Below are 16,894 nucleotides of genomic sequence, written 5' to 3'. Positions count from 1 at the left end.
TGATTTAGTGCTAAGTAAAACAACAACCAAATATGCAGCGACTGAATTTTATGGACCAGCTACTGAAGATTTTGGTTGCTAAATAGCAACAGAATGATTATTTGGTCGCAAATGTCTTAGCGACTAGGGTTTTTGTGATGCACAAAATTTGGTTGTCATTTTGGTCACTAACAGTTTTAGCGACCGAATTTGACCATTTAGCAACTGAACTATTTTTCGCTAAATCATGTTTTTTTTTGTAGTGAGCAAGAAAAAATAAGAAGCAAGGGAGCAATTTCGATGAAGCAAGTTGTGAATCTATTGTGGCGAAATAGTAGAGTGCTTTTTTTATCAATTCCAAAAGATGGTTTCATTCTAGCGAAAAGTACTCTCACTATAGCGATTAAGAAAATGTTTTATGGTTTTTAGAATAAAGTTATGTAGTGAAGAATGCAAAAATCAATTGAAAAAGGTGGTGTTTGATTCGAATTCCATAAAATTCATTGTATGCTATTCGATTTCCAATCATATTCTGAATTTCAACACAAGTAATCAAATCCTAATTTCGTAGGTAAATGATTCTTAATTCCTAAATTAGATTCCTGATCCCTTAGTAAACCAAACCTAGCAATTAGAGTATGAACAAAGAAATAATGCAATGTAAAAATTTAATTTCATTCCAAAAATTAGATTCCTACACATTCTTGATTCAGATATAGAATTGAACTTGTTTTCCAACACAACTCAACTCATTAAGCAAGGTTGATCAAGCCTTTGCATGAATTCAAGCAAAGAAGTAGAAAAGGATTGCCTAAATTGAGAAATGAATTAGAAATTGGAGAATCACATACTCTAAATCTACTTCATTCAATTCCAACAACTTCAAGTTAGTTACAATGAATCATATCTTGATCCATGAAAAAAAAATCACAAAACTATGGATAAAAAACTACAAAAAAGGGAAAGCATGGTTTTTCTATTAAGAATTAAGAACAATGACAAGGCCAAGTCAAAAAGGCTATGATGACTCATGCAAGGTTCATATCGGGGAAAGGAGAGTGAGGGGAAGATGGGGCAGCCCTCAGCCCGACAATCCAATTCATTCCAATAGACAGAAATGGTTTTGTAGTCATCACCAATAGAAAGAATGGATATAACATCGCTATGTTAACATCAGTCTTTTAAAAAACCGATGTTAATAAAAACACAGTGGCATATTCATAAATAACGCGAGTTTTTTTGGAAAAACCGATGTTAAAATGAGTTCGTTAACATAGGTTTTTGAACATGAGTTAGTTAAATTAAATCTGTCTCTTCCTCTTCTCACGCTCATTTTGAACCATCTCTCAGTCTCGCACTCTCGTTCTCATTATCACTCATTTCTCGCGCTCTCGTTCTCGCTCTCACTCATCTCTCGCGCTCTCGTTCTCGTTCTCAGTTATCTCCACACCATTCTCGCTCTCGCGCTCTTGTTCTCGCTATCACTCTCGTGCTCTCCTTCTTGCTCCCACTCATAGTTCTACTCACTCTCGTTCTCATTCTCGATGATGAAAGGTTAGTCTTCTATAAATGGTTGTTTTTGTGTTTGATTTTGATCGTGATGGTAAGCAAAATCTAATGTATTCATATTTTATTCAGTGATAGATTGATATTGAAATTGATAACCACCCCTTCCACCGGTCTGCCAGGAAAGAGTTTTGTTACCAAGTTCAGCTATAGTTGGGAAGAAACTAGGTCATCTTAGAAAACCTATCCACTACAACTAAGATATAATCATGCCCTTGGGCTCTGTTGGGCAACCCAAGGTGTAGAGCATATAAGCCTTTAGATTAGAATGGTTATATCAATTACCAGCTATCTATAATCGATTAAAACAGAGAGTTTAAGGCACTGAAGAAGTTTCTAACTTTAGAAACAATCTTCCTACCTCTACATTATGATGCATGATGTACATATGGAAAGATAAAGACTAAGATGCAACAATAAATACAAATGTCACTCAATGAATTGGGCATGTAAAAAGACAAAACTTCTTCAAGCTTTAAAGCTTTATCTTCATGTAGCTCCCCCTATCTCGAACACAAACTTGTGTGTCTAAGTGTGTTAGGATATGCACAAGAGAATACAATTTAAATACCTTAAGAGAGAAGTAGAAACACTCAATTTTATATTGGTTCACTTAATCTAAGCTACGTCTAGTTCTATTTCACAATCATATGAAGGATTCTACTAATCATAACTCACTCCTAGAAAATGATGAATAGCAACCAAAATCAGCGACCAACAAAAGTTGGTGACCAATAGTGACTAAAAATATCATTTGTCATTTTCCCAAATCAGTGATTGTATTGGTGATCAATGTTTGTGTAACAACCCACATAGTTGCTAATCTAGCTGCAATATTGTTTAAAATGTATTCTAGAAAACCTGGAGACTAATTAGGCAACTATTATGTTAATTGGATTAGCGACTATTTCTAATTCAGTCATTAATACTTAGGAATAACGACTAAATTTATTTTGGTTACTAATTAACAAAACATCGTAGTTGCATAGCGATTGATGATTAAGTAAGTCCTAATATGTCCCAAGTATAACCAAGGCCCAAGTATACCACTAATGACTAGCCTAGGTTCAATAAGGCCCAAGTGTTGCACTTATTATTAATCAAGGCTCAAAAAGGCCCAAGTGTAGCACTTGAGATTGATGAAGGTCCAATAAGGCCCGACTGTAATCTTGATGATTAACCAAGGCTTATTAATGTCCAAGTATACCACTAACGACTGACCAAGACCCAATAAGACCCAAATATAACACCAATGACTGACCAAGGCCTAAGTATATCACTAAAGACTATCAAGTATAACATTTATGGTTAAACAAAGCCCAAAAGGGCTCAAGTGTAGCACTTATGATTGATGAAGGTCCAATAAGGTCCAAGTGTAACCCTAATGATTGACCAAAGCCCAAGTATACCACTAGCGACTGACCAAGGCCCAATAAGATCTAAATATAATGCTAATGACTCACCAAGGGCTAAGTATAACATTAATGACTAATCAAGGCCCAAATGTAGCACTTATGATTAATCAAGGCCCAACAATAACACTTATGATTAATGAAGATCCAATAAGGGTCAAGTGTAAGACTGATGATTGACCAAGGTCAATTAAGGCCCAAGTATACCAGTAATGACTAACCAAGACCCAATAAGACCCAAATACAACGCCAAGGACAAACCAACGCCCGAGTATATCATTAATGACTAATCAAGGCCCAATAAAGCACAAGTGTAGTACTTATGATTAATCAAGGCCCAACTATGGCACTTATGATTAATGAATGTCCAATAAGGCCCAAGTGTAACCCTGATGATTGACCAAGGCCCATGTATACTACTAATGACTGACCAAGGCCCAAGTATAACACTAATGATTGACCAAGGTCCAACAAAACCTAAGTATAACCCGTGATAATTGACCAAGGTCCATTAAGGCCCAAGTATATTACTAATGACTAATCAAGGCCCAATACAATAACAAGATTTTGTTCTAAAACTATACAACAAAACCATACTTTCCTTCTACTTTTTCACCCCAAATATATGCAACAGAAACATCATTCTGTTGTATTTTTTTCCACCATGAATAAATGCAATGAAAACATGATTCATTGGTTTCCATTGTATACTTTTAAAATGGAATCATGTTTCCATTGCTTCATTTGATAAGACATAACTTTTGACTTTTATGATCGATTTCAAGGTATGTCTATGTTATATAACTTTGAGAGAAATGCATGACAAGTACTCAAGGGGACTTGGTCAAACATTTTTTCCAAAAAAACATTTTCTTCTATGGAAAAATTGACTTTAATGATTTAGGGGTAAAAATATCATTTTGGAGGTTGGGTATTGCAAATTTTAATCACTTAATGATTTTGTGGTCACCCTTAAGGGAGACTGATTTATCACTCATCCTATGTACCCCTTTTACTATCCTAAAACAAATACACACCATCTCATTTTGTCTTTCCCTCCAAATCACTAAACCAAAATCACTCTAAATACGAAAATCTTTTGTTTCCCTCAACATCACAAATCCGCCTTCCACTCTTGCCTCCAACTTTCGTCAAATGTTTCCATGGAAGATCACAAATATTCCTTGCACTCTCTCATGCTCCACTCTGGTAACCCTTCTCGCGTCCCTTCCCATTTTGTCTTTTGGGTTTGGATGAATGGGGAACCTGTGCCCCTTCTCATTCTTATCTTTTGTGCCTCCACCCACCAAAACCTCGGCCCAAACTACCAACAGTGCATCAAACCACAAGTCATCTCTCTCACACACTTACAACCCAGATTTGGTCATCAACGTCATTGACATAAGTTCCCCATTGCCTTGCATTGCACATTTATATACTTATATTCCAATCAGACAAAGTTGATCCATTGAATGACAGGGGATCGATCACCCTAAAAAAAAGTTATAGAAGTACATCACTATTCTTTGACAAACCAACTAGACAACTATAATTCCATAATTTCTTGTTATATTTACTCAGATAAAAGTAGAGTTGACTATTATTAAGAACAATTTTTCTTCCTTTAACAAAAGTATGTCATCTATAGAACAAGAAGAGTAGTAAGACAAGAAAACATAACTTAGATTTCCGCATCATTGCCATCAGAAAAATAGGCACCAAACATTTTATTTTTTTTCAGAAGTCACCAAACTTTTCATAAAATAGCAGTGCAGATTCTGTCCACTCCCGGCCTCCAAAAGCTTGTGAAAATTTTGCGGTGTCCTCCCCTCTTTGTTTTCATGCACGTAGAAAACTCTGATGCAAGCAACTTGCAACTTTCTGGTACATCATCAAAGAAGACCATCATAAGCCAATATTGTAAACAAGAATTGAATTGTCGACAATCCAAAGCCAACTACTGTAAATAAAAAATAAAGAAATAATGCACTATTAAGCAAAACATAGACTTTAATAAAACTTAACTGAAGATTTGCCAGAGTTCTTACATAGTTCTGTTTGGTTAGTTCCAAATGAATGTTTTTCCTGAGACAAACATAATGAAACAAAGGGTTAGTACTAGGGTAAGTTTCCTCTATCTTAGAATCTAAAGTTTCATACTAATTCAAAGTTCCTAGCTCAAACAACAATATGGTTTATCTTTATGCGAGTTTGTGTGGAGACAATTATGAATATATTGCAACCCACTCATAGTGTGTCTGTTAGAAAGTCAAAGAGTATTTTCATCATTTTGTTATTCTTTACCTTGTCCATCAAATTAGGCACTTTGTTGATTTCTAGAGATTCTACAAGGATTTTATCTCTATAAAGTTTGGAATGCGAGAAGCTTGAGATTCAGGTACATCTAACATCCTTGGAGTTTCCACAATTTCAAGGGAATCTGAGGATTGACAAGGGCTTAGCGGAGTGCCAGCAGCTAAAGGGAATTAGGCATTTTCATTTGATTTTTAGAGAATAGAAGTTGAAGCTCAAAGGATGAACCTGGAGAAAAACAATGTTAGTAAAGATAGAAGAGTTTATAAACAAAAAGACAAAGTGATAAAATAAAACATACATGGAAGGCTCGTAGAATCTATTTGGAAGAATGGAAATGGGATATTATTCTCTTTGTCTTTGTACACAGTATGCAGTAAGTGAAGTACAATGGGATTCTCTTGGGAAAGGGAAATGAACTAAGCCTTTTGCACTCTTTATGCTCTTTCTAACTATATGCATTGAAGTGAAAGAGCATACACTAGTATTAGTGAAGAGCTGAAGATAAACAAAAACAAAAATACTTGCATAGATAAAATGGAAGAAACATTATTGATGTAAGGCTTAAAATTATTATGGAATGCATGCCTTCTCCTGGGAAAACAACCCAAATCCCTTAGTTTTACACCCAAATTCTGTTTCACTTAACAGTGTATTACTCAAACAATAGAAGAAGATTACATTTACTATAAAAGTAAAATAGTGAAACAATTCTAAACTCTAACCTAATTAAAGCTTACCTGCCGGCATTTTCAAGTTCGTGCAACTCAAAAGCATCCAACTCAAATCTTTCTGGTATAGTAACAGGCAAACGGAAGGATTCCACACATACTAAGCCTTCATTGTTGATGACGAATTTGTTGAATTTGATGAGAACCTCATTGCAATCTTCAAGCACATATTCAACCTTTATGCAGAATATTCTGATAGTGCCAAAAAGAAGATAGCCAAGAACTCTATTGCAAAATCTTGTCTGCAGAAGGAAAAAATGAAATGAAAAACATAGCATAACATTAACTTGGAATCCACAAGGCCGATTATAAACAGGACTTAAAAGATTTTTCGGGAAAGAACCATCAAACACAATCTATATAAAAGTGCTCTTATACTCTTACCAACCTTGAATATAATCAAATATAATTAACATGTTAATGGGAGAAAATAAAACTAAGTAAAGATGTGCTTCATTCTAATACCATAGCCCAGATTTGAACATGTCTTACCATGATTCAATCCTAACCTAATCAAATTACAGCTAGATTGCGTTAAAAAATTTTAATTACAATGAAAGTTAATGACATTGGTTAAAAAATTAAAAATAGAAATAAAAGGATTATTATATATTTCAAAAATTAAAATAATTCAGTACTTATTTTAGTAATTAATTGTAGGTACTAAATATTTCATAACCAATATTTTTAGAACACTTATTGATAAGAATCTTTAATTAAAAATCTTTAAATGATTTCACAGGAAAAAAGAAAACTCTTAAAATAACATCATTTTGTTGGCCGCTAATTGGCTATTCGCAATGACGGTAAGACTTCTCAAGAATTATGGTGAGGACGATGGGTGCTGTAACAATGATGGATACTTTGTAAATTATTAGATGATTTGGAAAAATTGGTGACACATTTTGTACCTTGCTAACAAGTTGATTCTCATTTACCAACAATATATTGTCTACCTAAATCTAATTCTATCATGATTGGTTTCTCAAAAAATCTAATTCGTGTGAATTCTTCCCCCAACTAATTAATGAAGAGATGACTAGATCTACATCAAATGGATTAGTGTGTGTATCGAGCATGTCTTTTAGTGAAGATACAAATTAATCATGTAATTGTTACTAATAAATGAGTTAATTTACAATAACAAGAGTTAGAACTTTTACCTTATATAATTAATCAAAAAAATTATGGTCGTTGAAGATGTTTATTGGCCATGGTTAAAACAAACGATATGACAAAGTATAAAAGGGGGGGCAAAGAAATATAAGACATGGTCAACCAATTCCTTCTAAGTAGATATGCAATGAGGTCCATGAATGGGGTTTTGTTTCTTGGCACATGATTCTAGGATACACAAAAAGATACAAACATGATAAAAAAACAATTATAAAGTGTGCACAAAGTCAGTCTTGGACCTCTGGGTCTAATAATCTATTTGGTGAGAACAAGAGGAGATGATACACTTTATAGTGTAGATTTCATGTGATAGGAATATTGCAGGTGTTAGAGTGATACTAAGATGTAGATGGAAGGTGCGCATTATAAAGCTTTGGAAACCTGCACGGTGATCCAGCAGAACTAGCACAAAGAAAGGTAAATCGTTTGATTTGATGTTATCAATGGCTCACAATAATTTGTTTCGTAATCCGTGTCTTTTCGAACTAGCCAATGAATGTCATTATACGTATAGTAATCCGTGAGCAATATTTATTTGAAAGAAAACCTTGAAAATATTATACGAAACAGGATGATTTGGCGCTAAATGTTAAAGAGATCTAGAGTGAGTTTTTGAGATAGTGATAGATAAAGGATAATGAGTTGGGAGTAGGTGTGTTGGTATGGGAGGGAAACTGACATAGAGGGGAATGAAACAAATATAGGTACATATATTGAACTGAACTGAAATAAACAAATGTTCAGGCTAAAAAAATTATTTATAAAGATGAATTGATATGGAGATCTTAGTACACTTTAATTTGTTACAATTTTCATATATACATTGAATATTCTCTACGCCCCGTTTAACATTAACTGAAGAAGCAATTAATGGAGGTCTAAAAACCAAAATTACAAATAAGATAATCTTTATTTTCATAGTCAAAAAAATTTGTTTTTGGTTTGCAGCCCGGGTATTGGTTCCTGTGCATGAGCCACCTGTTTGATGAACTATACGTGAGACTTGTGCACACATAAATCCAGCTTCGCAATTCATCTCCATCTTCATAATCCTCCTACAGATGAAAAGATGAAAACATATTCTGTAAAAAAGAAAAGTTATATATATATATATATATATATATATATATATATATATATATATATATATATATATAATGGTGTAGCATCCTTTGTCATCAGTTCAATTATTATAATTTGGAAATATTGAACCTATGTGCCATTTTAGCATAATCGAAATAAGCCTGTTGTAATTGATATCAAGGAGTTCTTCATGCCTTGTTAGTTGTCATCAACTTAATATTTATCTTTTCTCTACTTCTCTTTCATCTTGTCCTTTTATATTACTTATCATATTTAAATATTTTTATCATTCATCTCTCTTTCTAAAAAACCATAATTCCATTACTCATTACATCACCTATTTCTTTTTGTTTTTTATTATTTTCTTTTCTATCCCTCTCTTCTACACACATCTCATTTCCTTTCCTCACACACACCTACCAAATTGTTTTACCCCTGTCACTTTTAAATATTCATAGTGTCTTTCTTTTTATCAACTTTGAAGTATGTTCATGATTCTCCATCACATATGATTGAGTTGGGCAATATTCAAGTAAAAAGAACTTGACTGATGAGACGTTGTCTTCTTGAAGTCGAAGATTGAAAGGTGATTCCTTTGATGAAGATTGTTTGAGGAGGAACTACTGCACAATGCAAATTAGTAGGTGGAGTGTACGATGAGGAAGTTGTGTCCAGAACTGTTTGGTTCAAGTAAATTTCGAGGACAAAATATCTTTTAGAGCGCGTTTGGATAGAGAATTTTAACTGAGGAAAGTAATTTATCAGAGAATTTGAATTTTTGTAATTTAGAATTCATTGTTTAAATGCTTTTTATGAAGAATTTAAAATTTTGGAATTTTAAAATAGAATTTTAAACAACTAAAAATCTGGAATTTCAATTTCTTTCTAAAAGGTGAGAAAATGAAATTTTCTTCTTACAGTCTTCTTCAAGAAACACCGTCTGGCTAAAATATTGATCGGGTGTGAGCATAGAGTAACACGTATAACTAGCACATCAATCATATCTTCTCTTTTTTTTCATCCTCATAATTTTAATTTTTTTTTTATCCAAACACAAAATTTTGAAAATAAAAGAATTTCAATTGAAGTATTTGAAATTCTTAAAATTTAAAATTTATCAGAATTTTAAATTTCTCCATCCAAACACACTCTTAAGGATTCAAATACCTTATCGCTACTCAACTCTTTTAAAAAAACTTATTGTAATATTCGATAATTAAATTAACTACTACCAAGACAAAAATAAATCAATGTAGGACATTTTTCTCTAACAAGTTACCATGTGTTTTTCTAGAATTTTTTTCTAATATCATTGAGTGTTTTTTAATATGAATCTTTATAACATTTTAGTTTTGCTTAACCGATGTAGTTTTTACAAACACCGTTTGGTGTGGTGGAGAAGCATGGGAGGGTTAAGATTCATGCACTCTTATTTTCTCTTCTTTGTCTTCACCTTCTTTTGCACGCAATACCTTTCCTGTTTAAGTTTCTTCGGCCTTCCTTCAAACTATTATGAATTATCCTTCCAATTTTCAAAGTGTTAGTTTTTAATCTGTGAAATTAGAGAATAATACTCTGAATTTCGGCAATATCCTTTTTCTTCTATCCATTAAGTGGCATGTTCTATAATCAGTGCTTAATTTTTTTATTTTTAGTAAGAGAATTGATTTAGAGGAATTTGATTCCAGAGAACTAGCAGCAGCCATAGAACAAATAAAAAACAAAACAAAAAGAGAGTGTGTGATAAATTAATCTGAAATCTTTCTCAAATGAGATTCCGAATAATCAACAAACAAAAAGGCAAAGAAAAATTAATTTGAAATTCTTCTCAAGTGGGTCAGAGGATCAGAAAGGAAAGAAGGAAGGAGATATATGGAAATTGAAAATCAGGTGACTTGTTAAATTAAAATTGATTTCTAATCTCAATCATTGAAATTTTTTAACTGTATGGTTAAAATTAATTCTTTTTATTTTTCATTTTAAATTCTCATTTGAAATATCCCTTATATATAAATTAAATTTCTATAGTTTTATTTTTAAAAAAAATATCAATAATTAAAAATAATCTTATACTAGAGTACATCACTGCTGAGCCAAATCCATCATTTTCATAGTGTTGGGGAATCTATTCGTTAAATTAAATACTAACTGTTAAGATTTTGTCTCAGTTCATGAGACAATTAATAGTCAGTTAGTCATAGTTTTTTATTTTCAAACTTATCCTTTCTCTTGCTGAACTTTAGGTTTAAATTGTAAACACCGTTGTAAATGCTTTGGCCTTTAAGGGTACGTAGTATGGTGGACTAGGCTGACTTCAATGTAGGGACAATTTATGGGTGACTTAGGGCATTAATTAATATGTTTGTTACCTGAAAATCTCTTCTACCTGTTACCTAAAACCTGCCTAACTGAATATGCCCGTGGTAGCAGACGCGTAGGGCAAGTATTAACCAAATCCAACTCCAAACAGAGCAAATATTATATGTAAAAAATTATAATCCTCAAAGGTTTTATTTATTAGGTCTAATGTATGGCGTGACTGAAATAATAATTAAAGTGATCAATTATCCAATAACTAGACAGTCCGAAATGATCCTCCATACTCCCAAATTAGTTATTGTTGTCGTACCAAGATTGCTTTTGAAGATAATCGATTATAGTCTTGTCCACCTGGAAAGCTTTGGTGAGAACCTCAGAAGAAATAGGCGGATTAACTTTAAACAAAGCATTTGCAATAGTGATAGCTCCTGGATTTTGACTGCTAAGGCCAGCAATGGCAACAGCATTCCCATTTCCCATATTCATTTGGAAATGAATCAGACCAATTGGGAACACAAACACATCACCCTTGTTCAGCACTTTGGTGAAGAGGCGATTTCCATCTTGATTGGAAGTCACAAATCCAACATAAAGAGTACCCTCAAGGACTATAAGGATCTCAGTGCCGCGAGGGTGAGTGTGGGGAGCGTTCAAACCCTTTGGTGCAAAATCTATGCGAGCCAAAGCTATGCCAAGGGTGTTTAGTCACGGTAGTTGATCAACAAACACCTGAGTCACGTTTGAACCTACTGGGTTGTCAGTCTTCGATTCCCCGGTTCCACATATCTGAAGAAATTGTCAGCTTTGACAAGAAAATTTCCCGTTCACAAACACTACAAATACAAGGCAAAAGGTCTTAATTAATAAAAATCATCAATCACAATAATTCTAGACAACGTCTATATATATGATGCCAATGGTATAAGGATTAATGTTTTTACATACCACCATCTTTTTCTTTGGCTGCCACACAGAAATCTTGCAGAGGACTAGGGTCATAGGCAGAGACAAGAGAGGATGTCAAAGCCAAGATGGCAACAAGGAAGTACACAACTTTCATTGTTTTTCCTTAGTAATACACTCTTAAACAATTGTGCTATATGTAATTGCTTGTGATGATTGAATTGTGATTTATGTAGAGCTTGCTGATTGCTATTTATAAGTATGAAGCATTGAATTGGTTTGCATTTTATCTTGACCGTAATTAATTATTTATTTGATGAGGAATCATTCCTTAACAACTACATGCGTGCCTAATCAATGTGTAGACGTAAAGCAAGTGTTTCGGTATTACCTCGTCTATTTTATTATTTTATAATGGGAAGCCTTTTAATTCAATCACAGATCAGTTTAGACTGTGTCTCAGTTTCATAGACTTAGTGATAACTGTTTTATTAAATATTTAAAATATTACTTATTTTATTAACTAATCTATTATTAGCTTGAGGAACTGTTACAAGTTTAAACATGGTCATCAGAGGTAGTTGGTGGAAAATTGAAATTTTCTGAATGAATTAGAGACTATTTCTGATTGGTCCTGTCCACAATTAATCAAAGACTCAGATTATTGCAACCCGAAATTATATTAATTGTTGGTGTCGTGTGACTTGTTTTCATATACAACTAAAGTAATCCAATGACATAGAAATGTTCGAAGATATGAACGTACAGAGGAATATATTAAATGTTAGATATATAACTTTTGACTTTGCACGACCTGCTGGAATTGCTTCGGGGCTTAGTTTTAACAAATAATTTCCCGTGGAGATAGAAAACTTTCAAACTGAAACAGAATAGTTTTTTTATTTTTTATTTATTTTGGATAGGTAAACCGAACCTTAAAGGAAATAGTTGTAGTAGGAAATAACTAAGTCATTGGATAAATAGTCACCTTGTTTTTTTATAAGACCACCTTCGTTCTTACATCGATAATGTAATTTTTGAAAAAAATTGAAAATTCTGGTTTAGTCTTAAATGTGATGATTACGTCCTACCATATAACTTATTGTCAAGTTATTCCTTAAATTTTATAATTCAATGTTAAATTGGTACACATAGTATATCTTAATGACAAAATGATCCACCAAATTTAATGACAATACATAATTATCACACTTTTTTCACATTCAGAAATTAATTCAAAATTTTTGCTATTTTGGATATTTATTTATCACTGCTTTACACTTTAGAGAAGAAAGTGGTCATTTATCCATCTCAATTTATGAATGAGTCTTGGATACAAATCAAGGGATACAAAGATAACCAAAGGAGGGATTTTTCTCAATCCTAATACTCTTTGTCAACTTGGCATTATTCCATACTTGTTTTCTTGTTATATTATTTTTTAAGTTTGCCATGAATGTCAAGAACCATGATTCTTAGGTAAAAAAAAAAAAACTTTCCTTATACCAAACATCTCCTTATGGAAAATTCATATAAAAAGTAAAGGCTTAAAAATATTTATAGTCCATGGAAGTTTTTGTTTCTTCATATTTGTTTATTGTGTTCATTTTTCTAATTTTAGTCCTTATAATAAGTTTACACTTTTTCCAATTTTAGTCCCTATAATTTTTTTTTTGTTCTTTTTTAATCCTTGTAACGTTGTAAGTTTGTGTTTTTCAATTTGTCTCTTTAATATTTTGTTTTTCATTTTATAGTCTTCATAACTTCATGGTTACAGGGACCAAAATTGGAAAAACACAAAATTCCTATGCAAAAATGATTGATGAAGGTCCAATAAGGCCCAAGTGTAACCCTAACGATTGACCAAGGCTCAAGTATACCATTAATGACTGACCAAGGCTCAATAAGACCCAAATATAACACTAATGACTAACCAAGTTCCCAGTATATCATTAATCACTAATCAAGGCCCAACTATAGCACTTATGATTAATCAAGGCCCAACTATAGCACTTATGATTAATGAAGGTCTAATAAGGATTAAGTGTAACACTGATGATTGACCAAGGTCAATTAAGGCCCAAGTGTATCACTAATGACTAACCAAGGCCCAATAAGACCTAAATATAATGCTAAAGACAAACCAAGGCCCAAGTATATCATTAATGACTAATCAAGACCCAATAAGGCCCAAGATTAGCACTTATGATTAATCAAGGCCTAACTATAGCACTTATGATTAATCAAGGCCTAACTATAGCACTTATGATTAATGAAGGTCTAATAAGGCCCAGGTGTAAACCTGATGATTGACCAAGGCCCATGTATATTACTAATGATTAACCAAGGCCCAAGTATAACACTAATGATTGACCAAGGTATAATAAAGCCCAAGTAGTGATGATTGACCAAGGCCCATTAAGCCCCAAGTATATCACTAATGACTAATCAAGCTAGGCTAAGTGTTGCACTCTCATTGATGAAGACCCAATAACAAGATTTTGTTCTAAAAGTATACAACTAAACCATATTTTCGTTGTATTTTTTTCCACCCTGAGTAAATGAAATGAAAACATGATTCGGTTTCCATTGTATACTTTTAAAATGGAATCATGTTTCCATTGCTTTATTTGATCAACATAACTTTTGACTTTTATGTCTGATTTCAGGGTGTAATGTGTCTATGTCATATAACTTTGAGAGAAATGCATGACAAGTACTCAAGGGGACTTGGTCCAACATTTTTTCCAAAAATACCTTTTCTTCTATGGAAAAATTGACTTTAAATATTTGAGGGCAAAAATATCATTTTGGAGGTTGGGTATTGCAAATTTTAATTAGTTACTAATTTTGCAGTCACCTTTAAGGGAGACTAATTTAACAGCCATCATATGTACCCCTTTTACTATCAAAAAACAAATACACACCGTATTATTTCATCTTTCCCTTTAAATCACTAAACCAAAATCACTCTAAAATATGAAAATGTTTTGTTTCCTTCAACGTACATCACAAAACCCCCTTCCACTCTTGCCTCCAAGTTTTGTCTAATGTTTCCGTAGAAGCTCACGAATCTCACTTTCACTCTCATGCTCCACTCTAGTAACCCTCTCGCACCCCTTCCCATTTTGTATTCTGGGATTGGACGAATGGGAACCTGTGCCCCTTCTCATTCTTATATTCTGTGCCTCCACCCACCATAACGTCGCCCCAAACCACCAATAATGCATCAAACCACAAGTCTTCTCTCTCACACATTGATTTGGCCACTAAAGTCATGGATCTAGTAGTAAAAGGGTTAGAGAACGATGATGAAGAGACTACGGTGTTTGTGTCTCTATCTTCAACAGCCTAATTTTTATAACCTCATCTTCATTGTTCTTTTTCTTTATTTCTCTATTTCTCATAATATCATGGTGTGTTAGCCATGGTGCAGTTTCATGTTAGACAAAGTGGAGGAGAAAAAGAGATGTGGAGACACTGAATTCATTTTAGTAAGCACTGAATCTAAATAATGTGTTTGTTGTTGCATGTTGGGATTATCTTCGAAGAACTACTAATATATCTATATAAGCACTAAATCTGAATCCACTATTGTTTCTAGTATTAGGCATATTAATGGGTTTCTTGATCAAACCGTTCGAATTCAAACATCTATGTTTAATTTCCTCTTTTATTTGGTTTTTTACTACCCTATTTTTGGTTTGTGGTTTGTGCTTTCCCTATTTCTTGTTGGGAAATATTTGAGAAATTCTATTTAGATAGGGAAGTTTAGATCATAGAATGAGAAAAGATATTGCATAAATTGTTAAATTTATTGCGAATAATGGAATTTCCAATGAAAAGAGTTAAATACACTCTCAAGCTCTTTGAACGCAAAACACAAATCTCATTATAAAGGAGAAAAAAACTGTTACAAAAGCAAATAACAAAAAGAAAACAGTTACCATTACAACACAAGTTATGTTAATGAACCACTAGATTGAACACTCCATTCGACATGATTAGATGCTCCACGGATGAAGTGGTATCAACTTTCTGGATTTCGAGCCTCTTCTTGACACGGATGAAGTGGTATCTGATGTCAAAGTACTTAGTCCTCTCATGATGGACTTGATCCTTGACTAAACATATTATACTTAGAATGTCACAGAAAATGATAGCTTTTTCCAGTGGAAACCAAAGATTGCTAATTAGACCCTTCAGTCAGATCCCATCCTTTATTGCTTCTGTTTGAGCATGCACTCTACCTCTGTACTGGATAAAACCACAATGGGCTAAAAAGTTTCCTTCCAACTATCAAGAGAGTTTCCAATCATGAATGCGTACGTTGTCACAATTCTCCTTGCATCCAAATCTACAGCATATTCAGAATCTGAGTAACCAGCAAGAGCACAAGACATGTCTCTATGGTAGACAAGTCCAGTATCAGTTGTACCCTTTAGTACCCGAATATACATACCACAACTTACCAATGTTCCTTCCCAGGTTTATCTAGATACCTACTCATAACACTAATTGCTTGTTTTAGGTCCAATCTGGTGCATACCATAAAATACATGAAACTACATAAGGAACATAATTAAGGTGATAGCTTGATATTAGGTCTGGACGACCATGTGTCTCATCCACCCAAGATTTTCATGTATAACATTAGTATAAATTATTGATATTCTAATGAGTTTTTGACTAGTGGTCAGGAATATTATGTTAGAGGGATATCGTCCATAGCTATAGTGAGTATGCTTTGCTTTAACCTAGTATCTAGCATACTATATTCTGTGAGCGTCCACTCTTGTGCATAACAATATAATACATTGTCATAAGGTAAATTCATGCATCAAGTCTCAAGGACTGAGCATCACGAAAAAGGGAAGTGCACATGTATTATTTTATTCAAATTCCATTGGTCTTTATTATGTCTGAATGACTAACATTTGAATTCAAGAAAAGGACAACATAGCAGACACAAAAAGACCTCCATGGAATATCCCCTGGAAGGGCGCTTTCACAAAGGTCAAAAAGCATATGGCACTATCTGTACTTCATATAAAATCCTTGCCATTTAGAGCTTGACACGTCGATCAATTCCTCTATGTGAGACTACGATCCCTTTAAGATAACGATGCAGATCCCACAATGGAATACTTCACTGAAGTCTATAACAAGGATGTCTCCCCCAATGAAATGATTTGACGAAATATGTAAAAAGAGAAAGACCAAGAGCACAAGAAATATTGAAAAAGTGAAATTGTTATAAACACTACACATTCTACATTGTTATTATTCTTTGTAAAGCAAAGTAGTTTGTATTTGTGCTCAATTGTATTCACTCTTTTGAATTTTAAGAATACTTGTATTCTATCAAACATTTGTTTGTGAAAGCCAGGAGTGACTTACTGTTAACAAATA

At 33.3% G+C, this 16,894-nt stretch overlaps 1 pseudogene; it reads right to left on the bottom strand.

The window, feature by feature from the left end:
- Positions 1 to 10,751: 10,751 nt before the first annotated feature.
- Positions 10,752 to 11,718, bottom strand: LOC114399761 (annotated as a pseudogene).
- Positions 11,719 to 16,894: the final 5,176 nt, after the last annotated feature.

Source organism: Glycine soja, chromosome 19, assembly GCF_004193775.1.
Source record: "Glycine soja cultivar W05 chromosome 19, ASM419377v2, whole genome shotgun sequence".
In the NCBI taxonomy this organism is placed as follows: Eukaryota; Viridiplantae; Streptophyta; class Magnoliopsida; order Fabales; family Fabaceae; genus Glycine; species Glycine soja.
The sequence above is the reverse complement of the archived record's forward strand: the minus strand, read 5'-3'. Positions and strand labels throughout refer to the sequence as shown.